Source organism: Equus caballus, chromosome 12 (genome assembly GCF_041296265.1).
Source record: "Equus caballus isolate H_3958 breed thoroughbred chromosome 12, TB-T2T, whole genome shotgun sequence".
Classification (NCBI taxonomy): Eukaryota; Metazoa; Chordata; class Mammalia; order Perissodactyla; family Equidae; genus Equus; species Equus caballus.
This window is the reverse complement of record NC_091695.1, coordinates 10,938,230-10,960,347: the sequence shown is the minus strand read 5'-3', so window position 1 is coordinate 10,960,347 and position 22,118 is coordinate 10,938,230. Positions and strand designations below refer to the sequence as shown.

The 22,118-nt window shown below is 45.8% G+C and overlaps 1 long non-coding RNA gene across 2 annotated transcripts in view; it reads left to right on the top strand.

Annotated features, from left to right (window-relative positions):
• Positions 1-17,331, top strand: part of LOC111775900 (uncharacterized) — a 63,601-nt gene extending 46,270 nt beyond the window's left edge. Inside the window, exons 3-5 of one of the 2 annotated variants that reach the window (XR_002811877.2) lie at positions 11,689-11,825; positions 12,120-12,773; positions 15,544-16,366. This is a non-coding gene — a long non-coding RNA (uncharacterized lncRNA). Of the gene's footprint in view, positions 1-11,688; positions 11,826-12,119; positions 12,774-15,543 lie in introns of both variants that reach the window. The other variant, XR_002811878.2, reaches the window with a different exon arrangement.
• Positions 17,332-22,118: the final 4,787 nt, after the last annotated feature.

The following is a 22,118-nucleotide window of genomic DNA, read 5'->3' as shown; positions in this document are numbered from 1 at the left end:
CTTGACAAGCAGTGTTAGGTCCAAGCTTGGGGTCTGAACCTGTGAACCCCGGGCTGCCAAAGCAGAGTGCAAGAAATTAACTGCTACCACTGGGCCAGCCCTTGAAAAGAGAAAATTTTGAAAATGGAGAACAGAGTTGAAGGATGGGGGAGAGAGTGTGCCTGTGGCTATAGAGAGGGAACATAAGAGAGGCTTGAGGTGATATGGCAGTTAAGTATCTGGATTGTGGTGGTAGTTATACAAGGCTGTACACACTGATAAAATTGCATAGAACTATACGCACACACACGAGTACATGTAAAACTGGTGGAATCTGAATAAACTCTATGGATGGTACCAATACTAATTTTTTGGTGTTAATATGATGCTATTGTTGTGTAAGATGTGAAGATTGGGGAAGATTAGGAGTAGGGGATATGGAACGTCCCTCTCCATTTTCTTGCAACCTCCTGTAAATCTAATATTATTTCAAAGCAAAAAGTAAAAAAAAAAAAAAAAAAAAAAAATTTAACTCAGAACAATTAAAATAAAATACGTTTGTCAGTATACTACCTAAAATACCTAAACTCACTTCAAATATCACCAGTGGTGCCTGGACCCCACAGCGGGAGATTCCGACCTGTGGGAGTAAGAGAGCTAATCTAGGTTAAGGAACGAGGGTAGGACACTACACAGGATTGGAGAGGGGAACAGCGATAAGCACTTAGTGCTTACTGTGTGTCAGGCACTATTCCAAACTCTTTTCAGATGCTAATTCATTGAAGTTTCATAACGACTCTGTGTGGAAATGTTGGTTCCCCGGGAACTGGATGTGGAGGCAGAGTTCTGCATGCGGGAAGTGGAGATGCTCTTCAGGGACACCTGTGTGGTGGGAGGGACACCAGCCTGAGCAGAGGGAGTTGAGCGTTGAGCGGTTACAACAGAGGTCGCAGCAGAGCCAACGGGGGGCTCTGGAGCAAGGGCGGCCTTCAGAGTTGTCCCAAGTAAAGCAAGGCGGCTGAATTACTTTGCCTCCTCATCAGCAAGTCCGTGGATGCAGGCTGCCCCAGGGAGAGGCAGAAGCTTGGGCTGAGCAGCTTCCTCTGACTGAGGACCATGTCTGGAGAGGAACTGAGCTGCGAGCTGTTAGCAACCAACACTTCTAGAAGCTGGGGGAATGAAAGCCTCAGCCCTGGGGAGGGGAAGGGGCATGTGCACAGCACACCAGTGTCCACTACAGTCCACCCCTTGTGCTCAGATCCATTTGCTTAATATAGTAAGTTTGCCTCCTCTGGAAGGTTCTCCAGGATTCTTTTGCTGGGGAAACACGGAAGAGGGAGGTGGTACGACAGACAGCTGCCCCAACTCCAGGCTACCACTTATGCTCATTGCTACCTCCTCTCTACACATTCTGGATTCCCCTCACTCTTGGTTTGCACCTCAGCTGGTTAGGCAGCTTGTTTAGCCTCAGGCTGTGGTTGCTGCGTTTGTCCATGTACCGTCAATATTGGACAGAGAGTTTGAAGAGATGCCCCAGTGGATCATCTGCTGTCAAATATCTTCTTTGTTCTCATTTGATAACAGCAGTCCTACCTCCTCCTGGTGACCAGGGTCAATTGCCCCAGCCAGGATGATGACTCCTTTCCTTGCCTGCTGGTCTCTTGGCACAAGACACTTGAAGACATCATGTATGTTGAAGTGGAAGTTGGATCACTGTATCCCTCAGAGAAGGAAGCTTCTAGGAACCAAGACCCCTAGGCTCCTAGAGCTGAGGTCACTGGGATGAATGATAAGCAGAGCCACACCTGCTTCCACCCCTTGGTCCCCAGACCTACTTGGTTCACAGCACCATATAATGGTCATTGATTTAGGGTCTAAATGATGTCCTGGAGGATGGCGTCCATCTTCACAGGGCATTACCTTCAAGCTAGTACTTTGGCTGTACTTTCAAAAGACCATTCATTCCATCACTCTGTGTGGTCAGCAGCTTCTGGGTGGTACACATGTCATAGACCACTGGATCTCATGATCTTATGTCCACAGTCACACCTCCCTTATGCGTCCCTTGGTCTCATGCAACATCATGCGAGATTCTGTTCCAGTGTATCACTCTGTAAGCTCTCAGCTCATGGTGTTAGTTGAGGCCTTGTAGTCAGGAAAGACAAATTCACGCCTGGAATGTACTTTAAGTCCAGTCCACTCCGCCTGCCAGAGTGGAGGGGTTACAGTGTAATCGATTTTCCATCAAGTTCTGGTTGCTCTCCTAGAAGGATGGTGCCATGTAAGTGCTCAGGGTTGGTCTCCGTTGCTGGTAGGTTGACATTTGGCAGCCGCGGTAGCTAGATCAGCCTTGCCGAGTGGGAGCTCATGCTGTTGGGCCTGTGCACAGCTTCTACTCCTGCCACTTTAGCTACTTTGCTCCTAAGCTGTTATGGCAGTGTTGGGGGGTGGCTGATGATAGAGGCTAGCTGACATCGACTCCCTGCGAAATTGTGTCCACTTGATTGTTTAGTGTCTCATCCATGTGGATGCCCTTTGATGGGTGTTAACGTGCAGTAAGATCTTCACACTTCATGAGCAGTCCCATAGTTTCATCCACCTACCTCTTTCCCAGATCACCTCGTCCTTAGTGTTCCAGTCTTTCTCCTTCGAGACCCTCGGGCCAACCGATCAAGCCAATGACCTCTGCCCATGAGTCTATGTATATTCTAATCTCAGGCCACTTTTCTCTGCACACAAGGTGGTTGACCAGGTGCATCGTTTAAAGCTCTGCACATTGAAGGATTTCCTTTCATTGCTACCTTTCAGGACCCCCACCTCCCCCGACCCCTCACTGAGTGGGGCTATAGTGCAGCCACAGTCCCTTTTTAGTTTGCACCCACATCCTGAGCTGACCCTTCCGTCAACCAAGTTCAGCCTTTTGCCTTCCTCATTGTCTGGCCATAAAGGATTCCCCGTGTGGCCAAAGGTGTGAACTGAGGGAGAGGCACTGGTGCAAAAGTAGTGGATGCTATGGGGGTCTGAGCCCCCTGCCCACGCAGCTTCCTTGGACCCTCATGCCCTGCTCGGGCTTGTTTCTGCCTATACTGCTTCCATCTTACGATGGAGAGCTCTGAGCCCGTGCGACTTTATGACTTGGTGAGTTTGACAGAACCCTGCTTGTGACGGGCAGCTCCGGCCGCACAGTCACTTAGCGGCCCGTAATCAGGTGCTCTGTGTGTACCGGGACTCGGTGGAACACAGGTTCTTGGTTTTTGAATGGGCTATGCGATCCTCTGTTTTAGAAGTTGCGGCCTGGCTCCAGAATCCTAGGGATCTGTGCTGTGGCTCTTCCTGGAGCTTGCCGTGAACTCCATAGCGTCTCTTCCCACCATTGATGCCTCTAATACCAGAAGGTCACCTGCACCGCAGCCTGCACCTGCCACAGGGTCTTTCCTTGCTCTGGGCCCCTCTGAAAGCTGACAGTCTTATTTGTCACTAAGTAAATGGGTTGTGACAATATCCTCAAGTGTGACAATATCCTCAAGTGTGACAATATCCTCAAGTGTGACAATATCCTCAGGTGTGGAACATGCTGTCTCCAGCACCTGAAAAGCTCTACCGCGTTGTGATAGGCAGCCTGTAAGGTGGTCCCAGCGATTCTTGTCCCCTGGCACTCACTGTCTCGTGTATTCTCTCTTTGAGCGGGGACTGGACCGGTGGTTTGCTTCTAATGAACAAAAAATGGCTGATGTGATGGGAGGGTCCAAAAAAGACTATGGCTTCTGACTTGGGAGACCCTGGGGTACGTCCTCTCCCTCTGTTCCATCACCAGCTGCTGTGCTGTGAGGACACTCAGGACCTATGGCGAGGTGCCAAGGCCTACCAGCAATCACAGGAATAGGTTTCAAAAAGGATCTTCCAAGGCCTGCAAAAGCCGTGAGAGTGAGCCTGGAAGCAGGTGCTCCCGTGTTAGCTGAACCTCGAGATGCTGCAGCCCGGCCCGACATCTCGACGGCAGCCCCACGAGAGTCTTCTCAGGGCCCCATTCTTTCCGATCAGGTCCCTGACCTTGGCAGGGAAAATCTGCTGGAGTTGAGGATTCAATCTTCTCCGGAGTCCTGTTCCTCTTATAATTAAGTTCTGGGCCTGATCCGTAATTTTCTCTGCCCTCCAGTTCAGGGGATGAGAGTCGCTTTATATGCTGCCAAAGATACCCTCAAGCTTTTACACTTTGCCTTCTATTGGTGATTAATCATTCCGGGCCTTTCACTGTCTTTCTTCAATGAATCAATCCCCCGCCCCCACACCAGCCACCGCCATCTCATTCTACAGTCTTTCCGAACAGTACTTACCAGAACCTCTCAAACGCCTGACACGCTGCACCCTCAGTGCATTAACGTCCTCCTGCGTCCCATCCCGGTTCACCACCAGTGAAAGTTTCAGCAGTTGCACCCTAAGCACATGCCAGGGCTCTCAGTGTTGCACTGACCATTAGCAATGGGGTGCTCAGTGCCGTCAGCCAGCAGGCGATACTGCTCCAAAACCCCACTTTTGAGATTGCTTTCTTAGACCAACCAACTGCTGGCGATCAGGTTTCCTGGGGAGAAGTCTCTGAAGGAGAGGTTTGCATGCAGGCAGTTTATTGAGGAGTAGTTTAGGACCGATACCTAACAAGGAGGGAAAAGAAGCCGGATTGGACAGAGAGAGAAGCTGGGCTCTGAGGAAGTCACAACAGAGGCCTCAGTAGATTCCATGGAGACATCAGAAGCTGGCATGGCCCTTTAGGGATGTCCAGTTAAGGCAAGGAGGCCAGGCTTTTGCACCCATTGTTGATCCATCACTGGCCGCAGGCTGCCCCGGGAGGAGGCATCATCTGGGCAGTGCAGCTTCCTTCGGTAGAGGGCACTTCCTGGAAGGGACTCAGTGTGAGCAGTCAGCCGCCAACACTGTGCAGCTGGGGGAATAAGTGTCTCAGTCTTGAAGAGGGAGCCGTGTGGCCCACCACCACATCGATTCCAGAAGGTACTGTTACTACTCCCCTTTTACAGATCAGTGAAACTGAGGCACAGAAAAGATAAGTAATTTGCCCAGCCGGGAAGTAACCAGGCGAGAGCTCATGCCCTTAACCATCACGCTCTGACGCCTTTCTAGAAGGAGGAGGAAAAGAAAAGAATCCTTCCCCTGTTCCTGGGGTCATGGCTAAGTCAAGGAACAAGTTAGAAATGCAAAGTCTGTTTTTGATATTCTCCCATCTCCATTTTAGTGCCCGTTCTCACTTCTTAAGAGTGTCTTTCCCGGACCTCGAAAGCATGAGGAGAGCATTCCAGGCTTGGGAGTGGAGGAAATGGGTGGGCGTAGGTATGACCAGCATGGAGGCAATGGATAGACTGATTTGGCTGCAAAAAATTATAGTTTGTAAAGGCAACTAGACAGACATAGGGAGAGAGTGAGGCTAGAGTCGATTATAGAGGTCTTGATAATCAAGCTAAGGAATTTGAACACAAGGGGGCGGGAGGACTGATGTGCAAAGGGTTGTTTGAGGAAGATTTAATGTGTCCCCAAGGCCAAAGATGAAGGGGCAGAAACAGAGACTGGAAGCAGAGAAATCTGTTAGGAAGCTGTTGTGACAGTCCAAGAGTGTAGAGGAAGCTGAGATGGTGAGAACGGGAAAGAAAGAATGACAGGACGGGCATTACGAAGGAAGAATGTCAGGAATCCAGATCTGTTAAAGGCTATCATCTTAGAAGATATCACAAGGACCACGGGTCCTCGCAAAGCTGCATAAGGATGACACCTCACCAAGGCTTCCATTGAAAAGGCCACAGAAACTGCTTCCCACAGCGGAAGCCTGAGTGCCCAGAAGACAGCTAACACCAAGAGTGCCGGAGGCATGTGGGCCACAGTGTGTATTTGTCAACCTAGGTAAGGATTTTACTTAACAACACCGAGAGGGTGCTTGCGGTGTGCCGGGCACTGCTCTCTTTGTGAATATCAACTCACTTATCACTTGTTGTCATGACAACTCTATGAGGTAGGTGCTCTTACTATCTCCAGTTTACAGATGAGAAAACTGAGCTACAGAGAGGTTAAGTACTTTGCCCAAGCTTACCCAGTAAGCGGAGGAACCAGGATTCGAATCTAGACTGTGCCTCCACATTCCGTGCTGATCTGTTCGTGACTGTGATTAACCATGACAAAAATTAAAGTGGAGATAAAAAAGATAATCACGGACTTACTGACATGCCCAGTTGGACCTTAAAAGTTCTCAAGATTTCTTCTTTTTATTTTATAGCCGACTGCTTCCCCACTTTTATCCTGTGACCTCATCTTACATTCTCAGATCTTCATTCAATTCAATTCAATTCAATTCAATTCAATTCACCATTGGGGAAGCCACACCTATTCCTTCGTCTCAGGTTAGATCATGGGTCAGAAGAGCCTGAAATAATCTCATCTACGGGCAATGACAGAAACAGTATAGCATCCTTAGCTTAACTGCAATAGCCATTTATTCTTTCACTAAGTGCTTCATTCACTCATACAGGAAGCAACTACCCAACACGTACTCTGCACAGGCACCAGGCTGAAGGTGAGAAATCAGGAGATGACTAAGGCTTAGCCCCTGCTCTTGAGGGACTTGTAGTCTTTTGTTTATTGCCTCCCAGAGGCCCCCAACCCAGAGCTCTAAGAACAACCAACAGTTAGGGATGCAGAAGAACATTCCATGGCTGTTGGAAGCAGTCGGGGAGGTGGTTTGCTGGACGAGTATAAGGAGGAGACTGGAGCAGCAACTCCATAAGGGGAAATGATGATTGCCAATTTAACACCTTGCCTTGATGCCCTTCTTTTCAACCTCGCACTCAAACGCTTATCAGCTATTTTCTTGCAGTCTTGGCAGAAGCTCAGGGGACCCTATTTTACTGATGTTTTGATATATCAATGAAAAAGTTAGGCGGCTTGTTCGATGTGGGTGGAATTCTCTGTCCTCCAATTTCATCAACTTCATTTCTATCTTTAAGAAATGTTTGATAGATGAAATATATACAAAATATATCTAAGTATGAAGCATAATAATAAAAGGAACATTTATAAACCACCCAATTGAATATTTCCATTTCTGTTGATCCGCGTGAACTCCTCCCCAGTCGCACCCCTGCCCACCCCCAGAGGTAACTACTGCCCTGGATTTTGTGTTTATCATTCCCTTACTTTCTAGGAGTTTTATCACCCGTGTGTGTCCCTAAACATTATAGTATTTAGGTTTGCTTGCTTTTTAAAAATGGTTTTGTTCAGGGGCGGGCCTGGTTGCATAGTGGTTAAGTTCGCCTGCGCTCTGCTTTGGCAGCCTGGGGTTCACAAGTTTGGACCCCTGGCGCAGACCTAGCACCATGCGTCAAGCCTTGCTGTGGACGCATCTCACATACAAAATAGAGGAAGATTGGTACAGATGTTAGCTCAGTGACAATCTTCTTCACTAAAAAAAAAAAAAAATTGGTTTTGTTCAGTATAGAGTCGGCTGTGGCTTACTTTGTCCACTCCACACTGTATTTCTAAGACTCATCTAAATTGCTCCGTGTAGCTGTACTTCATTTTCACAGTTGTTTATTAGTTCATTCAATAAACATTGATTGGGCCCCTATAATATTCCATTAGGTGAATAGATCACAATTTATTTGTTAAGCTTCTTATTGATGGGTGTTTGGGTTGTTTTCCGTTTTTCCTCTTTTTTCTTTTATGAATAATGCTGCTGGGAATATGCTTTTACACGGCTCCTGGGACACGTGGGCAAGAATTTCTCAAGAGCATGGGTTTTCCAATCGGGATTCATGATCTTTAGTGGGCTGTGAAATCAACTTAATAAATTCAACCAGGATTTTTAGCAAAATGAAACAGAGCAGTAACTACCTTAGGGCATTTCCTGTAGAAATGGTTAAGTATTGCTTCAGGAACCCTGTTTTGGCTCTGTTCATGTGCCCTGGGCTGTGATGTAAAGAGTTTTTCTTATTAAGGTTCTTAGAAAAGTTTGGAAGCCCTTGCTCCAGGTGGTGCTTCTTGAACTATCTGTGGGTGAACTGAAATTCTGTGAGATTTCCAATCTGTCACAGATCGACAGCTTGGTAAAATACCATAAAAATGAGTTACTTCAAAAATGAAATTTTTAAAAATCCAAAGACAAACAAAATATAAACCTCAATTTTTAATTATTATATTTATCAGATATGAATTATATTCAATAAATGTAGTGTGGCAATTATTCACAATAGACGAAAGGTGGAAACAACTCAAGTGCCCATCGATGGCTGAATGGGTAAACAAAATATGGCGTATACATATAGTGCAATCTTATTCAACCTTAAAAAGGAAAGAAATTCTGACACACGCTATAACGTGGATGAACCTTGAGGACATTATGCTAAGTGAAATAAGCCAGTCACAAAAGGGCAAACACTGTATGATTCCACTCATATGAGATACCAGGAATAATCAATTCATAGAGAAGGAAGTAGGATGGTTGTAGAAGCTGGAGGGGCAGGAGGAATGGGTACTGTTTAATGGGTACAGAATTTCAGTTTGGGAAGATGAAAAAAGTTCTAAGGATGGATGGTCATGATGGTTGCATGACAAAGTGAATGCATTTAATGCCTCTGAACTGTCCACTTAAAAATGGTTAAAATGGAGTCCCCCAATGGCCGAGTGGTTAAGTTCCTGCACTCCACTTCAGCAGTCAGGGATTCACAGGTTCAAATCCTGGGCACGAACATACACACTGCTCATGAAGACATGCTGTGGTGGCGTCCCACATAGAAGAACTAGAATGACCCACAACTAGCAGATGCAACTATATACTGGGGCTTTGGGGAGGAAAAAAAAAAGAGGAAGATTGGCAACAGATGCTATCTCAGGGCCAGTCTTCCTGACCAAAAAGCATTAAAAAAAAGTTAAAATGGCTCTTTAGCTCAGGCCCATGGTGCCAGGAGAAGGGGCAAGTGTCGTGGTCTTCATACCGTCAGGAAGCTCTGTAGCCCCTGACAGGATCAGAAGTGGCATGATGAACAGTACAGGAAAACCCATCTGGGCCCAACCCTGAAAGCCAACCCTTTCAGAGGTGCTTCCCATGCAAAGGGAATTGTGCTAGAAAAAATATGGCTTGAAGCCAAACATCCCAATTTTGCCACCCAGAAGCGTGTCAGGGTACAGCTGATCAAGAACGGCAAAAAAATCACAGCCTTTGTGCCCAATGATGGTTGCTTGAATTTTATTGAGGAAAACGATGAAGTTCTGGTTGCTGGACGTGGTCACAAAGGTCACGCTGTTGGTGCCATTCCTGGAGGCCTCTTCAAGGTTGTCAGACCTTGAAAGACCAAGATCATCAGTTTTGATGGTGAAAACATGCTAGAAATAAATTTTCACATGCCCCCCAAAAATGGTTAATATGGTCAACTTTTATGTTGTGTATATTTTACCATGATAAAAACAAAAAGGCCTAACGAAATGAAAATGAATATAGAGTGGCAATGTCAGGTTGCTATAAAATTTTCTAAATGCTTGCTCTCAATTTTTGTGCTTGTCTTATGAGGGTTCATAACAGACCACTTACATACTGTCTCTAGTCTGTGGATGGCACCGTGAGTGGCATTTTTCCAGGGTTAACCCTAAGAACAGATAAACTGACATGCAGCCTGGGCACACATGCACCTTTACGAGATTGTCCTAAATTGTTTTCTAAAGAGGGAAGCAATTCGCACTCCCATACGCAGGTGTATTAAAAGCTTCCTGTGCACCTCATCCTTGCCAATACTTAGTCTTGTCAGAATTCTTAGTGTTTGCCAATCTGGTGAGTATAAAATAGTATCTCATTGCGGTCTTTCTTTGCATTTTCCTGATTGTTAATAAATTCAAGCATCTTTTGGGTGTGTGTGTTTGAGGAAGATTGGCCCGGAGCTAACATCTGTTGCCAATCTTCCTCTTTTTTGCTTGAAGAAGATTGTCGCTGAGCTAACATCTGTGCCAATCTTCCTCTGTTTTATGTGGGATGCCACCACAGCATGGCTTGACGAGCAGTGCTAGGTCTGCACCTGGGATCTGGACCCACAAATCCCAGGCCATGGAAGTGGAGCATGCAAACTTAACCACTGAGCCACCGGGCCACTGGGCTGGCCCTAGAGCATCTTTTTATATGTTTGTTGATGAGCTATGTTTCTTTTCTTTTTGAAATGCCTGTTTAAGGTTTTTGCTCATTTTTCTATTGGGTTGATGGTGTTTTTATTATTGATTTGTAGGAATTTAGTCAATAAATATGTACTGTGCACCTGCCATGTGTCAGGCACTCTTCTCTGTGCAGGGAATACAGCAGTAAACAAGACGGACCAAAATTCCAGGTCTCATTTCAGAGTGTATAGTCTGCTGAGGAGAGGGGCTGGCAGGAATCAAATCATGCAGTTACATATATAGAATGTATGGTAATGATAAATGTTGAGGCTAAAAATAGGGCAGGAAAGGCAATAGGCAGGGCAGGGAGTGGTGGTGAGCTTGCAGTTTTTGAAAGAGTGGTCAGGGAAGGTTTCATTAAAAACATAACATTTGAGCAAAGGTTCTGAAGGACACAAGGACATGAGCAGGCAGACAGTTGAAGGAAAAGTTTCTTGTATATTCATTTGTCAGTTATATGCCTTACAGACATCCTCCCCAATTTGTGGCTTGCCTTCTCACTTTCTTTAAGATATATTTTGATGAAAGAAGTTCTTATTTTTAACATAGTCTAATGTATCAGTCTTTTATTTTGTGGTTTGTACATTTTGTACCTTGTATAAGAAATCTTTCTCCTGATATCATAAAGAAATTCTTCTAAAAATTCTAAAGTGTTGCCTTGTACATTTTGCTTTTAATTCACACAAAATTTACTTTAGGATATGGTGTGAGGTAGGGATCCATCTTTAATTTTTCCCCATGTGAGTAACAAATTGTGGGCACCATTGATTGAATAATCTATCCTTTCTCTGGTGGTGCCATCTCTATCATAAACCAGGTTTCCATATACATGTAGGTCTGCTTTGGGGCATTCTGTTCAATTCTATTGGTCCATTTGTCTGGCCTGTACCTTTATCACATGATATTACATACTATAGCTTTATATTATGTTTTTATATATAATAGAGAAGGTCCTTCTACCTCATTCTTTCTTTCAGGAATGTCTTGGCTACTCTTAGGACTCTGCCCTTTCCATATAAATTTTAGAATAACTTGTCAAGTTACTTGAAAAGCCCTCTTGACATAAGGACTTGAGTTCACTCTATAAATATATTTGAAGAGCACTGACATTAGTCCCATATTATGACTTTTTATCCATGAACATGGCTCATCTCCCCATTTACTTAAGACTTATGTACTGTCTTTCAATAAAGTTAAATTTTTTCTGTATAAAAGTCTTACATCTTACACATATTACATCATGTTTATTCCTAAATACCTTAATTTTGGTTGCTATTGTAATTGGAGTCTTTCAAAATTATGATTTCTAACTGTTTATTGGTGGATTATAGAAATGCAATCAATTTATATTATTCACTCACCTTGTTAAACTTAAAAATTAATTCCAGCAATTTTCTCATAAAGTTTTTTGTGTTTTCTAAGTAAACAACTATATTATTTATAGTGATGTCAGTCTTGTTTCTCCCTTTCTAAAACTGATACGTTTTATTTCTTTTCTTTTGTTATTGTGCTGCCTAGGACCTCAAGTACAATGCTGGGAAGAAGAGTTGACCCAGACATTTTTGCCTTGCTCCTGATTTCAAAAGGGATATTTCAAACATTTCACCTTGAAGAATGATATTTGCTGTAATTATTTGGTAAAAACTCTTTATCAGGTAGGAAATTTCATTATGAATTGGTGGTAAATTTGAGCAAATGCTTTTTTCTACAATTGTTTAGATAATCATCCATTTTTTCTCCTTTATCCACTACTGTGGTGAATTGCATTAATATCTTTTCTAATGTTATATCACTCTTGCATTCCTAGGATCAACACAACTTGATCACGATGCATTATCTTTTTTATACACTGATGAATTCAATTCCTAGGATTTTTGCATCTAGGTGAATGAATGAGATTGGCCTCTAATTTTCTTGACCAATTTAATTTCTTTACATTCCTCCAACAGATTTGTCACTGTGGCTAAGCGCAGGTCAGTTATCTTCAATTTAGAAGATCCTTCTTACCTCTGCTGGCCACCAAATGGCCCTTCGATTCTGGCCTTCCCTCCTAACAGTGATGTACTGACGCCTGGGTACCAGGTACAGCGCCTGGAGGTCAACAGTAGGCCTGAAGAAGCCCAGCCATTGGAGGTCTAGCTGGTTGTCAATCCACATCCCTTTTCTCCCACTCAAAACTCACTTTGTCTAAAACACTCTTCCTGATTACCAGCCTGTGATCCACCCTGAGTGCGGGGACCACATCTTTTCATCTCTCTATCCCCAGGGCCCAGCCCAAAGCCTGCACAGAGAAGTTGCTCAAAAATGCTTGTGAAACTGAGTTTGCCCAACCCAATTCTGAGCTCTTTCTTGGCTCAGTTGATCCTGATTTTTAAAGTCGTTTCTCCAAAACGCTCTTGAGCCTTTTTTTGTATGCGGCACATGCATCTGCTGTGTCTCACAAGACAGACAGTGGTTGCTTTGCAGATAAGAACTGTGTCTACGGAGGAGTTTCTTTTGACTTTCCAATTTCAGAGGCTGTCCGACACTAGCCCAAAGCCCCTTCAGCGTCTTGTCCATCTGTGTTCTCATCCACACTCCTACTCACAAGTTGGAAACTCTAGGTAAGCCTCACTCTTCAAGGTTTCCAGGAGGCCACACTGCGCCGTGCTTTTATGCCATACCTTTGCTCGTAGCATGCCCTCTGCAACCCTCTTCTCATGAACGCCCTCTCTGTTTTTCACATGGTACCCAACTGTCAAATCCTTGGTGAAGCCACCCTTACTCTCTTCCTTCCCGTCCACATCCCTTGGGGGTCACTCTTTCCTCCTCTGTGCTCTTCAGATGTTGTATACGTGCCTTTTTAATTTTTATTTAATTACTTTTAACTGAGGCAACGTTGGTTTATAACCTCATACAAATTTCAGGTGTACCTCTTTCTATTTCAATTTCTGTGTAGACTACCGTGCCTTTTTAAAAAAACCTTTTTTTTTAACCCCCAAATGCTTCACTATCTATTTCCTAAAATCAGGACAATTCTCTTACAGAGCTACAGTACTGTTGTCAAAATCAGGCTATTTAACATGCATACAAATACATTTTCTAATCTACACTTCATTTTAAAATTTTACCCATCATTCCTTTTTTTAACTGGATCGTTAACAATTGTCACGTAGTTTTATAGATGTTTACATTTCTCTGCCTCCCGTATGCTTGCACGCACACAATGCCCCTAAGAGTCTGGGCTTGTATCTTTTATCCGCAATTCCAGCAAGGTGCCTTGTCAGTGAGTTTGTCTTCTGTGTGGTGTGCACGCGTGTCTGTGTTTAATTAACGCGGTTATATGGCTCGTCTTCAGTTCCTCTGTCTTCCCAGCGTGGCCCTCCCTTCCTCCCCCTGCATCATGCTCCGTCATTCTGGGGACCCACGCCCTCCCTCTCTCGCTAAACCCTTGCACTAACCTCATTTCTGAGCCTTCATTCATACGATGTAGTCAGTGACTCGTGGCGGCTTGTGGTGTCCCTCTTCCCAGGGATAGACACTGAGGGATATAAAAAATGAATGCTACGCCCCTCCTGTCCTCCAGGGCCTCCACTTCTCATGTTCTGTGTGTTTTCTTTTCTCGCCCAAACGCCAGCACCACCTGTGCCCACTGTCTGTGCTCGATGACCGCTGGTTCGGTGAATGAATGCAAGCACAAAACGGTGGCCCTCGAGATGAAGAGCCCAGGGTTCGACCACTCTCCAGTCGGGCCACTTGGCCACATAATCAATCACTGGACACTATGTTCCAAACCAGGGGTATTATATTACTTTATCCCTTTGGCTTATTTAAAGCTAACAGGCCGTTCTGAGAAGCACTTCCGACTAAAAACTTGGGCTGCCCGTTTTATGAGGGAAAAACATCCCTAAGAGACTGAGGAGAGAAATTGAAAAAGGACTGAAACACACCTCATGGGGGTTATCACGATTTTAAAATGCTTGACTTTCTAACTGGCGTCATTTATCCCTTAAATGCTCGGAGCTCCATGGGGAGAAAATTCTACAGAATTGGTAGATTCCCTGCCCTCAGTAAGCTTATCATTTATGCCGTATACTTTATGTGGCTCCTGGCTGCCCTGGTGTCCCGTTTGATTGAGCCTTCCTAGGCCCCGCATTGTTCTCATGTCTATTTAATTGCACTGCCGATCATTAACCCATGTGGAGCGCCAGAAATATGCAAGACAATGGAAGTAACTCGCAATTAGCTCCCAGAGGGCTTATAATACAAGCTCAACCAGGTTTCTGTGTTCTCCCATCTCTCTGTTGCTTTTTGCTTTTTCCTCCGTGTTCAGTGTGTTCACAAGAAGGAGCCACCCTTCACCCGCTCCCTTCAAATCTCAAAGTACCAGACGCTTCCCAAACCCACAATGGGACCTCTGGCCTCAGTCCCACCTGTCCCCTTCTCGTCAGCGAGGCATTTCAGGACCAGAACCCATTCTTCACAGGTTGGACCAAGTGTTTTGATGGATCCCAGTGGAAAGTGACAGAGACCTTGATCCTATCCTCTTCTGGGCATGAGGGCTCACGGATCCCTAAGGCATTTGCAAGGGTTGCTAAGAAAACCACGCACAGGTGGAAGATGATCCCAGGGGCGGAAGAGGCCAAAACTCTGCCCAAATCTCGCCTTCCTCTGCCGGCCGTGATGGGGTGCGCCTCCTCTGCTGGCAGCTAGTCCTGTGACAGCTGGTTTTGGGTCAAGAAACCTAGGTCTCCCAATCCCCCACAGGGCTCTGAGGAGAGGCCATGAGGGGCTGCTCCGTCGCCAGGATCGCTCTGTCGTGGGACCAGTTTCTTGGGGATAATTAGCACTTCTCTGCCATGGCCCCAAATCAAACCCAGCCGAGATCATGTTACCTTGCGATATGTGTTGACACTGTTTGCCTCCTCAGATTGCCACCCCATCTTCCTAAGGTGGGAGAGAGAGGTGTGGAAGCCGTCAGAGGAGGCAAGGAAAAGGCTCTGGTCACTTGTCACTCTCCCATAGGGCCCAGAGTGGGGCTGTTCCACACGGCACCTTTTCTGATCTTTTGTCCTATCTCGTTGGTGTCTCAAACCCCCTGGGGTTCTGGTCGCTTCCCCCTGGGAGATGATTTTTCCCAGCGAGTCCGCTCATCCCTGACTTCCAGCACTCTCTTAATTCCTAGCATTGTTTCACTTTTAAATGCACATTAACTGGCCCATCTTTCTCTCTGATTCTTTTCACCTTGCTGGTGTTTGCACATGGAATGATCATCCTTGATTTATGAGTTAGCCAAGCTGTGCGTAATTATTTCTTCATCTTTACTCATGAATTCTCCCATCCCTTAATCACTCTTGTTTTCCCCTAAGCTGTCACTTTCTCTACATTTGTCAGGTAATGAGGCAGCTGCCGCCGTGTCCACTTCCTGTTCTGGGGCCTCAGCGTCTGAAGAGGGCAGACAGCGCGCTCAGGACCTGCCCCTGCCCCGGCCCCTTCGTATCACGAATTCGCTCGTCCTGGATGGTTCAGCACTTCACATTTTCAAAATTTCAGCCATTGTGTTTATTGAAAGTGCATCGACCACAAAACACCGCAGTTCACCTCTCTCTCTTTCTCGCTCTCTCTCTCGTGGATGGGAAGATTATTCTGAATCTATGAAGGCATTTATTCACAGTGGCTTCTGAGTCAGGCTCTGCACCTACTTCAATTTTAGATGTTTTTCTGAATCTCCTGTTGTGTGTGGCAGTTCAGGAACAGACACTGTGAGACGGAGAGGGGGACTCTGGATCCGGATTCAGGCAGCCCGGGTTCAAATCCTAGGCTTTCCCCTCCCCGTGCCTAGCTGAGTGACCGTGGGCACGTCATTTCACTTCCAGAAGCCTCGCCTTCGTGGTCCATCAAATGAAATACTATCTCCCTCTCCAGAGTTGTTGTAAGGATGAGCTGAAATGGCGTGTCTGAGCACAGCACAGAGCCGTCTCCCGTTTGTGTACATTTCCTTCAGTTCATGCACGTGGCTTCTTTTCCAGGTGAATTCCAGACTTCGGGAGTTTGTAGACTAGGAAAATCTCAAAACACATTTTGATGAGCATACTTTTGCCAAGTTTTTATTTTGCCAACTTTTAATGTTGCCAAGTAAGAACAGTATTAAAAAAACCAGCACAACTCACCTTCATCCATTTCCACTAAATTTCATAAAAGAATATTTAAAAAAAAATCAAGAGGACATCGTTACGAGTCAAAAATGGATGACGTTTAGCTTTACGAAAACCTCTCTGTATTGCTCTTACTCATCTTATCTTAGAGATGAGTGAACACTTGGTCTGCAGATCAGTATTTGGGAGCCGTCGCTCATCCCGGACTCGCAGGGCTTTCCAGACTAGCGGTTCCCCGCTGTAGACGCCTCACCCCGAGGTGGGGAGGCGGAGGCGGAGGCGGAGGATGAGCGAGCAGCACGTCTTTCGGTGCAAAGCGTAAGGAACTGCTGGGGTGTGATCGCCGAGCCCAGGGACCTCGGGATGTTCAGAGACGAGAGCGGTTGTGAGAAACTGATGTGCACGATATAAAGTATGTGAAGAGAACAGAGGCAGAACATTTCCTGAGTTCCAGGTGGAATACTGGCCGTGTTTGCATTTTGGGTTTTTAAAAAAAGATTGCAAGCAAGCGATCAAAACTTGCCACATCCGTCACTGAAGAGTGTGCGGGCTCGTGACGGTTTCACTCTGACGCAGCTCCCAATTGCCTGCGGTTTTTCAGACACATCCCCCTACAATATCCTTTGGGGTCAAAACATTCCATAGCTGGTCTAAGGGCAGAGGTGAATCGTTTTTGAGAAGTTTGGGCTCACTCTGCTCAGCTGGTTTTGCTTAGGGGAGTGTGGAAAGATCCCTAGGGGTTCTTTTCTAGGAGAAAAAAATTACACACGCACACCACAGACACACACATCATTTGGGGCCTTTTAAAGTCGGGTTAACTCCTACCTGGGGAGGGAACCTCGGCCAGACGGGAAATCTTAGTGGATGACAATTGAACTGCACTGACCCATCTGGTGTCCGGAAGGAGGCGCAGAGCAGGCCTGTGCCAACTCTGGGTCCACGTGGGAGCACGCTGCCCTGTGCTGGGGGCCTGCTCCTGAGCCCCAGGTACTGCTGATTTTGTAGAATAAAAGTCACAAGCACTTACTATGTGTGAGTCCTCTGTGAAGTACCTCGCTTCTATTGTCTTGTCTAACCCTCACATAGCATTTTGGGCCAAGCCCTAATCAGAAGGCCCATTTCACAGATGAGAAAACTGAGGCTTACACAGCATTAGGCAAAGGTGTCCAAAGTCGCACTGCGGCCCGTGAGCGGTAGAGCTGGGACATAAGCGCAGGTCTTTCTGAACAGTAACTACTAGGATGTTTAGCTCCTAAAATCTGAGGTCTGAAATGAGTGGGAAAGGAGCTTGAACCACCCGTCTGAGGTGGCATTTGGAAAAGGAGACCTTGCCCACCACACACACACACGCACAGGCTCTTTAAACTCTCTGAAGCACTCCTAAAACACACAGCGTTTCCCCTCCTCCCTGTAAAAAGGCAACCTAGGAAACTTGCGAGAGAATAATTTAGCAGCGTCTATCCAAAGCCTCAAAATATTTATGCCCTTTGACCCAGAAATTGCCCTGCTAGGAATCTGCGCCGTAACCAGGATGTTCCAGGCTTCTCCGGCCCATGGGTACAAGGGCTGTGCTCAAGCGTCACCTCCTTAGCGGACTGTCTTGCCCCGGCTTTGCCCTCAGTGACTAAAACACCAGCTGACTCACTGAGGGCCCTCCACAAAGGTTCCCGAAGGAACAGATGAGCTTATGTTACATAAATACCTCCAATCTCAAGACTCTGCTCAGGCAGCAGATCGAGTCTTTTACAAATGTCCCCCTCCCTCACGCTGCTCAGGTTCCCTTGAAGTTTCCATAAGGTGGTCCTGCTCATCGCGCAGCACGGCTGCCGGCAGGTAGACGGGGACACTCAGGCATGTCCCTTGAGGCCAGAGTCCACAAAGCCTGGCCTCCCCAGGACCCTCCAAGGAGCCGCTCCTGCGGTGTCACCGGAACCTGCCGTCCTCCCCAGCCCCCAGTGCTGCCTCCTTTTCGAGGTATCCTCTTGCTGCTGGTTGTGCCAGGACTTGGGGCTCCCCCCTCAGCGAGGCGATTTCAAGCCAGCAGGCCACCCCCTACCTGGCGTTTGCACAAACCTCTGCCTGTGAGCGCAGGCAGTGAGGAGGCGCCCCTAGTTTTGCCAGGTTCTGTCAGCGAGGCTTCTGCAGCAAAGCTGCCTGGGTCCCTGCCTGTTCCAGACTTTTCCCTGCACCCCAACAAGCGGACATGTCCCAAGGCATGTCCAGCCTCCAGGCTGGGGGGGACGGCAGGTCCACCCTCAGTGTCTGCAACCTGCATTCTCCCTATCGCAGGCCCTGCAGCTGGGCTGGTTCAGCACGAGGGCTGCCTTCTCTCCTCCAGCGGTGAGGTGAGGCGCAGGGAGGCGCACGTATCAGAATCAGAATGAGAATCTCCGCGCGGCAAGCGTGGGTGACAGAGGCCAACGAGGGCCTGCCTCCTTCCCTGAGGACACCTGCCAAGGGTGAGCCCATGTCTCCCTGCCTATTCTCTCTCCTCGGGGTGCTTTTTCTGCAATCTGGACTCAGTTTTAATGTTGTTTTCTTTTAATCAACTTCATAGAGGTATAATTTACATACAACGAAATGCATCCATTTTAAGCGCGCAAAGACTTTTGACAACTGCATAAACCCATGTCACCACTACTACATTCAAGATACAGAACATTTCCATCACCCCACAAAGCCCCCTTGAGCCCTCTGCCATCAGTCTCCTCCCCCCTCGCACCCCACCCCAGGCACTGGCTTATTTTCTGTCCTTATGACTTAGTTTTGCCTGTTTTGGAACTTCATAGAGATGGAATCATCTTGAATGTACTCTTTTGTGTCTGGGCTCAGTGTATTCTTGAGATGTTTGTATGTTGTTACACATAGCAATAGTTCCTTTCTTCTCATTGCTGAGTAGTATTCCATTGTCTCGTTCTACCACAGCTTGTTTACAGGTTCACCTGTTGCACTGTTTTGGCTTTTATAAATAGAGATGCTATGAATATATTCTCAAAGATGTTCATTGCAGTCTTGTTTAGAAATGGTAAAAAAAACAAAACAAAACAAAGAAACAAAAAACCTGGAAATAATCCAAGTGTCAAAAATTAGTAGACTACCGATCCTAGGACCAGGGCAGGAAATATACAAGATAAGCCTGTAGCATCTTGTAGTGTGAGAAAGTAAGAAAGTGCTCAAAGAAACAAACAAACAAGGATAAACTCACAACCTTACAAGTATGTCAAAAGGATGAGGGAGCCAGATGAAAGAGCTCCCAATGGCGAAACGTGGAACAATTTGAGGAGAAAAATAAACTAGTATTGGGTTACAACCCAAAGTATAAAATAAATATCCACAAGTCCATATTGATATTTGATTGAATAAATTAGACAAATCTCACGTGCAGAAGAATTTCAAATAATTATGTAGGTACTCTGCCCTCACGCAGTGGGGAGCATTACTCCCCACTCCAGAAGTGTGGGCTTCACACAGTGACGTCCTTCCAGAGTACAGTACGGAAAAGGGAAAAGAAAGGGAGACACTTTACAGTGGAGAAATGTGACAGACGCCACCAGCCAGGGAATCAAGGTCAAAATCAACAGTGACGGGTCATGTTGATAGTATGGCCCCTTGATATGATGCGATGAAAATGGCAGTTTACTTCTGTGGTCTTCTTCCCCAAAACGTGTAACCGCAGTCTAATCATGAGAAAATCGTCAGAAATCTCAGTTGAGAGGCATTCTACAGAAGACCTGACAAGTACCCCTCAGAGCTGTCAAGGTCATCAAAACCAAGGGAAGTTAAGAAACCGTCTCAGCCATGAGCAGCCTCAGCAGACACGACAACTAAATGTAATGTGGAATCTCGGATGGAATCCTGGAATAGAAAAAGAGCATTAGGTAAAAACCAAGGAAATTAGAATAAAGTATGGTCTTTTGTTAATAATAATGTATAATATGTTCATTAATTGTAACAAATGTCCCATACTAATGTAAGATGTTAATAAAAGAGGAAACAGGGTGTGAGGTATATGGGAATTCTCTGTCTTATCCATATTCACTGTTTTTCTGTAAATCTAAAACTGTCTAAAATAAAAGGTGTATTTAAATACCCCCCACCCTCAAATAGTGGGCTGCTTAAAAAAATTATAGTGGCTTCATAGATTGGAATGTACTACGCCCTTGAAGCGAATGCGATAGATATTGATGTGTGGATATAGAAAGATATTTTCAAAACATTTTTAGAGTGAAAAAAAAAAGTCAGTAACAGAATAATATGTACGCCACAATCCCATTTTAAAAATACGTATTCTTAAGGGAAAAATGAAGAGGGTTAAATCAGCCTGCTAAGAGAGGTCATCTCTTGGTGGTAGCATTTCCAATTATTTAATTTACTTTTCTTTTTGCTTGCTTGTATTTTCTCATTTGTCTATGATGGCTCAGGGTAAAAATATGACGTGACAGGCAGAATTCTAAACTGACCTCCAGTGACCCTTATATAATCTCCTTCCCTTGAGTGTGGACGGGACATGTGAATATGATGGCTGTCACTCCTTTGAGAGGTTACATTATATGGCAAAAGTGAGGGAATTTTTCCAGATGCAATTGAAGTCCCTTATCAGTTGACTATGAGTTAATCAAATGAAAGATTATCCTAGGTGGGCCTGACCTAAGCAGGTGAGCCCTTTAAAAGAAGCCTTAGACCTTTGCTGAGAACAAAGACGCTTCTGGTCTTGAAGAAGCAAGCCGCAGAGAAGAGAATTCTGCCAACAGCCACGCAAGCTTGCAAGAGGACCCTGAGCCTCAGATGAGACCCCAGCCCTGGCTCTACAGCCTTGTGAGACCCTGAGCAGAGGACACAGCTAAAACGTGCCCAGACTCCTGACCCACAGAATCTTCGAGAACATAAACGGGTATTGTTTAAGCCACTAAGTCTGTGGTAATTTGTCATGCAGCAATAGAAAACCAATAGAGATGATAAAAAATAATAATCAATGAAGGAACAGGCAATTTAGAACAAATAGAATGATATAGCTTCATTTCAAAAAAAAAAAAAAACAATGCCATTTTTATCCAGCAAACATTTTGGGCCTGTTTGCTGGGTTCTTGCCACTCACAGTGTTCACGGCTTCTAACTCCAAAGTCTTTCAAACAATATTGGTAAAGTTGTTTGTATTTTCTGCCAATGCGTGAATGATACCAAGTGCTATACGTAAGAGGACAAATACTCTTAAACTATATGCAGCTGTCACCGAGTAAAGGCAGCGAACAGGAAGTAACTCAGCCGTCAAGGATGGAGGCAGACAAAGCTATTCGAAAGTCGGCTCCTTTTCCCCTCCAAAATGGAAAAATCTCTATCATTCCACTAATACAGCATCATTATTTTAAAAATCTAACAATATAGACAAAATGAAAGAACACCCTTGTAAGAAAGTCAGTTTTGAGATTGAGAAATCTTTGAGAGGAGGAACTATTTTATGTGCGTGAAAGAGGCGAAAGGAACGTTTCAAGTCCCTGCACGGGGCGGGGCCGTGCCTCCCCGGCGGCCCCCATGCGGCTGCCGTCGCTGTCATCGTTATCAAACATGCACACAAGTCCTTTTACATCCCGAATGTTGTCTTGTTTGTCAAGGGCCTGGAGGGAAGAGATGGGAGTGTGAGAGGAACGAAGTGAGAAGCGGGGGGTCCCGTGAGGCTCCTGTCGCCGCATCACGTCCATCTGAGCTTTCCCTGTTCAGGGCAGGCCGGCCACCGGGCTGGTCCAGGCTGGGCCGCTGCCGTGGTAGAGTCATCAAACTGCTCGAGGGGCCTTTTGACCTTGGAAGGAGCAGAAAAGG